Here is a 9,104-nt window from a genome sequence, read left to right on the forward strand (position 1 = left end):
TTTTTTTATCTTTAGTCCAACTCTGCTTGCTTCTCTTTCGAAATCTGGAGATAAAACAACATCAAGAACGTGATCGATAACAACAAGAAATAATATCGGTGACAGGAGTTAAACGGGAGGAATAAAGATTGGAGACGACAACTTTGAGACCGTTGATAATTTCTCCTATCTAGGGTCGAAAATCACAATCGATAACAGCTACGATGATGGAATCCGCGCACGGTTGTTGGCAGCCAACAGAGCCTATTTCAGTTTACAAAAACCGTTCCGCTCGAAACGTCTCACCATAGGATCAATGCTCTTACTGTACAAGACAATGATCTTACTCATGTATTTTTCGGAGACTTGGGTTCTTAACAAGGAAAATTGCGAACTCTTGGCCGCATTCGAGAGAAGAACCCTCTGAAGAATTTTTGGCTCCTACATCAGGATGCACGATTCTGAAGCCTATACAATGAATTCTATGAGCGATACCATGGAGGTTATGGATAATATTCGGAAAGTCTATAAGCGCAATATCTACGGTAGAAAACGAAGACGAGACAGATCCTGCCTGAGATGGCACAAGAGCTTAGGTCAGAAACCCAGACAGCTTTTAGGGCTTTCAAATTGGTGGGCCTCGGCGCAAAACCCGGATGTCTGGAGTTCCTTATTAAGGCAGGCCTAGATCGGATAAACCAGTTATTGCGCCGTTGATGATGACAGGATTTAACTCTGTCGGACTCAGCTTCGGGCCTCAAAATCCGCCGAGGTTTTAACTCGGTGCAAAACGGGACATTTTGCGCCATCATATGTCGCTCTGATAATAGCTATTAATTTCTTCGGAATGCCCCTTTTTCGTAGAGCATTCCAGATGCACTCTCTTTTCACTCTATCGAATACTTTCTCGAAATCGATGGAGCGTTGAACCTGCTCTAAATTCTGCACACAAAATGATGAGTCGGGTGTTAATGTGGTTAGTGCAGGAGGATCCGGAGTGAAAATCCGTCTGCCATCCCCCAATCAAGCTTTTATCTATTATTTTTACGATGGTAGGGAGGACGCAACTTAAACCCTGAAAGTATCACACTCAAATCCGGGCCATCTTCTTTAGGATCTTGACGATGGTCACCTTCTTCCACTCTCGGCGAAAGGTCTCGGATTCCCAAGATTTCCGTACGAGTGAAAACAGCATCTCTGTAGTAACTGCAAGTGCAGCGATAAATAACTCTGCGGAGGGACTTTCAAGTCCGTTTGAAAGCTTGATGCTCGAAATGATTTCTGTTCTGCTTGTAAAAGTGCGTATCTGCATGTTATGATGACTAGCCATTTTATCCACAAGAGGAGAAGCTTGACCTACTAGGTGAAGTGTTCCACCTCTTCAGTCGTTCATCATCGATGATGAGAAGTCTATCGTTGATGTCTTTTACAAAACCATCGAAACAGTTGCGACCACATGCAAGCTGTTTTACGACGCGATGCGCATTTCTGAAAGCATTGCAATCTGCAGCATCGTTTCTCTGACCAGCGCAATAGCATCTCGAAAGACTTATCAATCATGAATAATCTGATTTTCTTACTGCATTCTGCAGTGATCAAAGGGTAATATAGGTCCCAGGGCGAAACGTGGATTGGTACCCACGGTGGAGAATAAAACCCTGGAAATGCCTGCTGAACCAACACCAACAGCTCTACTACCAAACCTTATCTCCACCTCCACGTGGTGACCGCTGCAGCTCTTTCATAACGAAAAGCTGCAGACGGAGAAGGATGAAGGCGAGTCTCCCGCGCCTAAAAACCGGACAAATTGTACCAACTGGTCCTCCAGGTTGGAGGTTGGGTAGGGCTGACAACCCTACACGGAAAACAACTTGTTACAAAGTCACAACAGGAGCCTCGTACAGGACGGAATTTTAAAACGACGGACCCGGCAACGACAACGGAATAACGATTTGCGCATTTTCTCATGGAACGTGCGCTCCCTGTAGAGAGATGAAGCTGATGAGCAGCTAGCCGATACCCTGTCCCAATATAGGGCTGATGTAACAGCGTTAGAAGAGATGCGATGGACAGGAACCGGTTTCCTGGAGAAGAGCCACTACACCATATATTATAGCGGTCATCCAGTAAACCATGTGCTCGGAGTAGGTTTCTTAGTCTGCCAAAAAATGAAACCTGCTGTTATCGGTTCTGAAAACATAAGCGAACGGCTTTGCACTCTGCGCTTGCTAGGCAAATTTAGAATATAAGCCTCATAAACGTTCACGCCCCTACAGAGGAGACTGCAGAGTCGGAGAAGGATACCTTCTACGAGGCAGTAGAACGAACCCTGGAAGCCTGTCCCAGATATGATATCAAAATCATACTTGGGGATTTTAACAGCCAAGTAGGGAAGGAGACCGTATTCAGGGGATACATTGGCTCCCATAGCTTACACGAAAAAACAAATGATAACGGACTGCGGACTATTCAATTAGCAGGGTCACACGAAATGGTTGTTGAAAGTACCTGGTTTGCGCGGAAAGCGGCTCACAAACATACGTGGGCCTCTCCAAACGGGACCACTTTCAACCAAACTGACCACGTGTTGATCGAACGCCGTCCACCTCTCAGCCTTGATGAATGTCAGAACATACAGGGGGGCCAATATAGACTCGGATCACTATCTCGTTGGCATGATGCTCCGAGCTCGAATAACAATACCACCTAGAATCCCCTCTGACAATCAGATGAGAGTGAACACTGAAGCCATCCACAACACAACCCTCCGCGACACCTATAAGAGGGAAATGGATGCCGCAATAACCGCAGTCAACATAGGACCTGGAGATGAAGCATCAACAAATGATCTTCACAATCACCTGAAGAACGTTATCATGGATACGGCCACAAGCATGCTTGGCTCCAGCCGCAAAAGGAGTTGGAACGGCTGGTTTGACGATGAATGTAAGCTAGCAACGGAACGGAAGAATGCCACATACCGAGTAATGTTGCATTCTCAAAGAACGCGGGCACGCTCAGAGACTTATCACGCACACACGGATATCGAATTGGTTGACCTCGGCGCAAAACCGGGATGTCTGGAGTTCCTTATTAAGGCAGGCCTAGACCGGATACCGGTTGTTGCGCCGTTGATGATGATGATGATTCTGCAGTGATAATTTTATTCTTTTAGAAAATTTGGGAATACTGTGCGGGATTCAGATTCCCTACTCCATCTGCTCTTTATTAAATTCGGGAATGCTTTGACTGCGTTAAGAGGGAATATATTTAGAGTCCGTCACATAAAAGGGACACTGCAACATAGAGTGTTGCATCAAAATAAAATGCAAGAGGAAATTTTTTCTCTATCTCTGGATGTCCGCCTCGTCCCAAAAAAATGCTATATGGCACTTTGCTAAACACTATGAACACAATATGGTAAAATTTGGATACCATGACAACGGCCGTATGCATTACAAAAAGAAATTTTCAATTGCGCTGATTAGAGAAAGAGAAACTTTTGCAAATAACACCGATCTCAATACCGTATTTTGGAAGAATTTGAAGGTGACCGTTCAGTGGCGTACAATCACAATTGGAAACATTTCAAAATGTAGAGAAACTGTTTTATCACGATTTTCACTAGTATATCATGCAGCGAAATTTCACCTTCATTGATAAATTGGCATGCCGCCATAACATGGAGATACAGACTGTTTTTCCAAGTAGAAGTAAAGTCATCTCCGTCATAAAAGCCCCAAGTTAAAAATCGTCTTGTAGAAGTATTACTTGTAACTCTTGTAGCTTGTGCGGAGCTACTACTTAAACTTACTAAAACTTCATAAAAACCTGGATTACTTCATAATTATTAGAGAGATGTTTGTATATTGTTATATCTTCAATTATCCTGAAATGCATATAGGAAGACCTCAAATATCGAGGAAGAATTTTCAAAATCCAAAGCGAAGATTCTCATCGTTACCTTCTACATAAAAGGGCGTTGTTAGGCTGACCAACCGACTGCACCATACAACATCGTTCACCAATTTCAGAAACTCCTGGTTGTTAAATCCATGTCTTCTATTTTATTGTGAGCATATGATCAAAAAGGTGTAACATAATTTCCAATGCCAGCGCTTGAAAGTCATCAACGGTACTAGAGCTGCTTAACTTAGCGCCAAAATTTCTCAATATATAAAGGAATTTCCATACTTTCAGGCCCATTAACTAATAACTGATTTTTTGGTTATTTTGAACTTCTGATCCTTTGGTAATGCCAGTATAGTGCTTTTAACGACTGAGCTTCGAATCACTGAAATGAAGTCCGTCAAGGACTTTACATTTGATCCGTGTTGTTCTTTCGGTGGTCAAAGTTCAAAGGTCCCAGGGCGCAACGTGGATTGGAAACGCCTGCTGAACCAACACCAACAGCTCTACTACCAAACCCTATCTCTCCACTCCACCTGGTGACCGCTGGGAGCTCTTTCTTAACGAAAAGCTACAGACGAGAAGGATGAAGGCGAGTCTTCTACTAGGCAGTAGAACGAACCTTGGAAGCCTGTCTCAGATATGATATCAAAATCATACTTGGGGATTTTAACAGCCAAGTAGGAACGGAGCCCGTATTCAGACGATACGTCGGCTCCCATAGCTTACACGAAAATACAAATGATACCGGACTGCGGATTATTCAATTAGCAGTGTCACACGAAATGGTTGTTGAAAGTACCTGGTTTGCGCGGAAAGTAGTCCTCAGCCTTTCCAGACGGGACCACTTTCAACCAAATTGACCACGTGTTGAACGAACGCCGCCACCTCTCAGCCTTGATGAATGTCAGAATATATAGGGTGACCATTATAGACTCGGATCACTATCTCGTTGGCATGGTGCTCCGAGCTCGAATAACAACACCACCCAGAATCCCCTCTGACAATCAAGTAAGAGTTAACACTGACGTCATCCACAACACAGCTCTCCGTAACACCTATAAGAGGGAAATGGATGCCGCAATAAGCGCAGGTAACAAAGAACCTGGAGATGAAGCATCAACAAATGATCTTCATAACCACCCGAAGAACGTTATCATAAATACAGCCACAAACATACTTGGCCCCAGCTGCAAAAAGAGTCGCAACGACTGGTTTAACGATGAATGTCAGCTAGCAACGGAACGGAAGAATGCCGCATACCGAGTAATGTTGTATTCTCAAAGGACTCGGGCACGCGCATAGACTTATCACGAACTCCGTCGAGCAGAGAAGCTGGGAGAACCAATAAGTCTGTGAACTAGAAAGTACAGGGAGCAACCGCACCAAGTGCGCAAGTTTTACCAACAAGTCAGCAGGATGAAGCCATACACTTTGATGTTCATCCTGCCGAGACAAAGAGGGAGAAATCTGATTTCCGACAGAATGGGCATATTAGAGCAATGGGTTGAGTACTTTGATGAGCTACTAGACAACCAGAACATCGGCGAGTTTGAGGTTCCGCCAACTGAAGACGACGGACAAATACTTTCACTACCAATCATTGGAGAAACAGTTCGTCCAATTCATCGACGTAAAAATCATAAATCGCCAGTAGCCGATAGAATTACAGCCGAACTGGTTAAATATGTTGGCGACCAAGTACACAAAGTGGTTCATCAACTTGTGCTCAAAGTGTGGCACAGCTAGTCAATGCCTGACGACTGGCAAAGAGAGGAATCGCGTTGCTGAGTACCATCTATAAGATGTTCTCCTCTATCTTGCTAGGGCGGATAGCCCCATATGCTCAGGATATCATTGGTCCGTACCAAAAAGGCTTCACTCCAGGTAAATAAACAACAGATTTTCTCTCAGCGGCAAGCGATGGAAAAACTGTTGGATTTATGGACAACAGTTGCACCATCTATTCATCGACTTTAAAGTCGCCTATGATAGGATAGCCAGGGTAAAACTGTACACGGTCATGAGAGAACTCGGTATTTCAACGAAATTGATAAGACTGACTAGGCTGACCCTGACCAATAAGCGAGACCAGATAAAAGCAGCAGGATCACTCTCAAGATCATTCGACATCAACAACGGTCTACGTCACGGGGATGCCCTATCATGCGTCCTCTTTCACCTGGCTCTCGAGAAAGTGATCCGTGATGCTGAGGTAAATGCAAGAGGTACGATCCTCTTTAAATCCACCCAACTACTGGCCTATGCTGACGATATCGACATTATAGGAAGAACCACCCGAGACGTACAAACTGCCTTCATCCACATCGAGCAGGCGGCAATTGGCGCGAGATCTTGGGCTGCACATCAATGAAGGCAAGACAAAATATATGGTGGCAATATCAGCACCAAAAACTAACCAACAAACAACAAAGATAGGAGACTACAACTTAGAGATCGTTGATAATTTCTCCTGTCTAGGGTCGAAAATCACAACCGATAACAGCTACGATGATGAAATCCGCGCACGGTTGTTGTCAGCCAACAGAGCCTATTTCAACTTACAAAGACTGTTCCGCTAGAAATGTCTCAACATAGGGTCAAAGCTCTTACTATACAGGACAATGATCTTGCCAGTCCTCATGTATTCCTCGGAAACTTGGATCATATAGCAATTAAAATATAGGATAAATCATATTTAATATGTGATACCCTTAATAGACACTCAACTGAACTTGTTCCTTCTTCCTACTCGTCGAACTAACAGATCAGATGGGTTTCCATATAGAATCCGTTTCAAAAATTAAAGAATAAATCAGAGAAACCTGCCCGTTTCCTTCAATACTCACGTTTCTCACTACACGTTGGTGTGGGTTTCCTACGATACATCGTTGGATAAAGAGCGTGTATCATGGTTGAAACTGGACAATTTTCAAATTCGATTACCACAATATCACAGACCTAAATGACGCGAAAAACTGCCTTTTACTCTCAACGCACCGTTAAGCAGAGTTCTGCTCAACAGGAAATTCTAACTCCTTTATGACGCCCTCAAAATATTTCCAAAATCCTGATTAAAACAGAATACATTAACATACAGTAAGAAAATGTATCTGTGTTATCGGCGATATGAAAAAGAAAAGTCGTTGATTCTTTTCATATAAACTCAATTACTATAAGTGAACGAATGAATAAAAACATTGTGATTTTGTATGAAACCATCACAGCTATATGCAAGATATGGGGGAATAAGCCATAAAGTTAAAGATATAAAATTGAAAATTATTTTCTAATTTTACCTATCCGCAATAACGAAAAATTTAAAATTTAAGGAACTTCTTAATAACAAATATCAATGAATTTAATAAATAAAAATAATTATTTATTTGTTTATTTATTTAATACAATTAGACTAAAATTGTAACTGTTTTTTTAGGCATCCCTTCATGTGATCAACAAAGGTAATTCTGGCGGATTTATTGCAAATTCCCATTATATTTGGCTCAAAATCCAAAAAAATTAGTGGCCATTCTCCCCTAGCTTTTTTCGGGAAGAGTGCCAAGCAGACAAAGATTGCACTTATTTTAATTACAATTCACTAAAAGCAACTCCTTTCGAAGTAATTCAAAATCAATTCTAAGAAAACGACGGCTTGTACAATAAACTTTTATTCTTCATTATTATTTGAACACAGTGACAGGTTTTGATTACTCTGAATCCAATCGATGAATTTGTATTGCTTGACATGAACACAAAAGGTTGTTATAAGATAGCGCAGCGAAGGATGCGAGAAACCAAAAGGACATACAATTTTTTTCAAATTAAAGTGATGAGACTTCATTCCATGAGGCATGAAATATGATGCACCGTTGCTGGTCTTGCTCAAACCGCTCTAAATTTAGAGAAGGAGGCAAGCAGCCGGATTAAAGGTATATACCAATAAAAGCAAGGTTAGTCAGATTAAGTTGCAGGATGCTAGTTGCAAGGTTGCTCTTATAAATTTCTACTATAAGAGCCATGGGTTCGGTTTAATAAAATCGGTGGTGCTGGATCAATAAAGAGAGCTGGGATCTCCTTCAATATTCTTTTCGGCACCTAGCTGCATCATCGCAAAATACCAAGTTAACGGGAGGGACGACATACCTCTGTATATTTAGCCTATGATTTTTTGTGCCCTCAACGGAAGAAGTAAGGGATCAAGTAGTGTATACAGAATCAAGTGCCTTGAACTTTTGATATGCTGTGATCCAACCCCTTAACATATTTGTTGGAGGAGTAGCAAGTGCATTCCCAGAGGAGAGAAGCTATTTGATTTTATCACTTTAGTTAGTTTCAGTGACTACGAACGTAGGGTGTGCGCCTAGGTTCACGAGGCCAAGAAAAAAAGAAAAAAATTGACCAAACCATTTGCACTTCAAAGAGTTGATTAGAGACTGGTGGATGTTAGACGAAGTCTCACCGTTACAAAAAATTTAATATGATTGTTGCAGGCGAACAGACAAGCAGTATCATAGGAAAGCGGATTCTACAAAGTGGAATCAATTGGCAAAAGAAAATCAGTTAGAAACTCTTTATTGCGCACTTTTAGAGTACGTTGAATAGGCTTGCCATATTACTGGAGGCAAACGGGGTAAAGCAGTTCTCTCACAAAGCCGAGAACTGGAAAAACTTAGGAAGTCAATCAGTCTTATGATAGAAAAGAAGATGAAGGTAGTTAAATTTCCCGAATTCACAGCGTAAATATAAAAGGTTCGTAAAACGTTCAAAGCCAGATTCATTTGGAGCCGGAGGAATTGGAAGGAGAAGGGGAGACCTCCACGCTGTGCAGAATTTTTAAAAGGGGTGGTTCGGGCAAGTTGGGCTGTCTTAAAAACCGAATGGAAGTTTTACGAACTCCAAGGTTGAGTCGATACAGACTCTCTTAGAAGTACACCACTCCGAGGGAAGAGGAACCAAATCCAAAGAACTTCAGAAAAATCAGCTTAACGTCATTTTCAATTAAATGTCTAAAGAGACTGGATGAACGTCGCATTCGCGAGAAGGTGCTAAGATCGCTCCCACTAAATCAAAACCAACATGCTTACCAAAGTGGATAGTCCTGTGAGCCTGCTTTTCACTCTTTAGTTTCACAGCTAGAGGATGCAATTCTGAAAGCCAAGTACGCGATGGGGTGTTCGTGAATATAGAAGGGACGTTTGACTGTTCGCCTTGCCAAA

The sequence above is a fragment of the Hermetia illucens genome, chromosome 4 (assembly GCF_905115235.1).
Source record: "Hermetia illucens chromosome 4, iHerIll2.2.curated.20191125, whole genome shotgun sequence".
In the NCBI taxonomy this organism is placed as follows: domain Eukaryota; kingdom Metazoa; phylum Arthropoda; class Insecta; order Diptera; family Stratiomyidae; genus Hermetia; species Hermetia illucens.